Source organism: Arachis duranensis, chromosome 7, assembly GCF_000817695.3.
Source record: "Arachis duranensis cultivar V14167 chromosome 7, aradu.V14167.gnm2.J7QH, whole genome shotgun sequence".
In the NCBI taxonomy this organism is placed as follows: Eukaryota; Viridiplantae; Streptophyta; class Magnoliopsida; order Fabales; family Fabaceae; genus Arachis; species Arachis duranensis.
The window spans coordinates 58,187,009-58,187,608 of NC_029778.3; positions in this window are offsets into that span (position 1 = coordinate 58,187,009).

A 600-nucleotide genomic window follows, 5' to 3' on the forward strand; every position below is an offset into this window, starting at 1 on the left:
CAGATGCTGTTGGATTCTGACCTCCCTGCACTCGAAGTGGATTTTCTGGAGCTACAGAAGCCCAATTGGTGCGCTCTCAACTGCGTTGGAAAGTAGATATCCTGGGATTTCCAGCAATGTATAATAGTCCATACTTTTCCCGAGATTTGATGGCCCAAACAGGCGTTCCAAGTCAGCTCAAGAATTCTGGCGTAAAACGACAGAACTGGCACAAGAATGGGGGTTAAACGCCCAAACTGGCACAAAAGCTGGCGTTTAACTCCAAGAAGAGTCTCTACACGAAAATGCTTCAATGCTCAGCCCAAGCACACACCAAGTAGGCCCGGAAGTGGATTTTTATGTCATTTACTCATCTTTGTAAACCTTAAACTACTAGTTCTCTACAAATAGGACCTTTTGCTATTGTATTAGACAATCTGGGTAGCTACCTTTGAGTAGTCTTATGCTATCTTATATCATGGGGGCTGGCCTCTCGGCCATGCCTAGACCTTGTTCTTATGTATTTTCAACGGTGGAGTTTCTACACACCATAGATTAAGGTGTGGAGCTCTGCTGTACCTCGAGTATTAATGCAATTACTATTGTTCTTCTATTCAATTC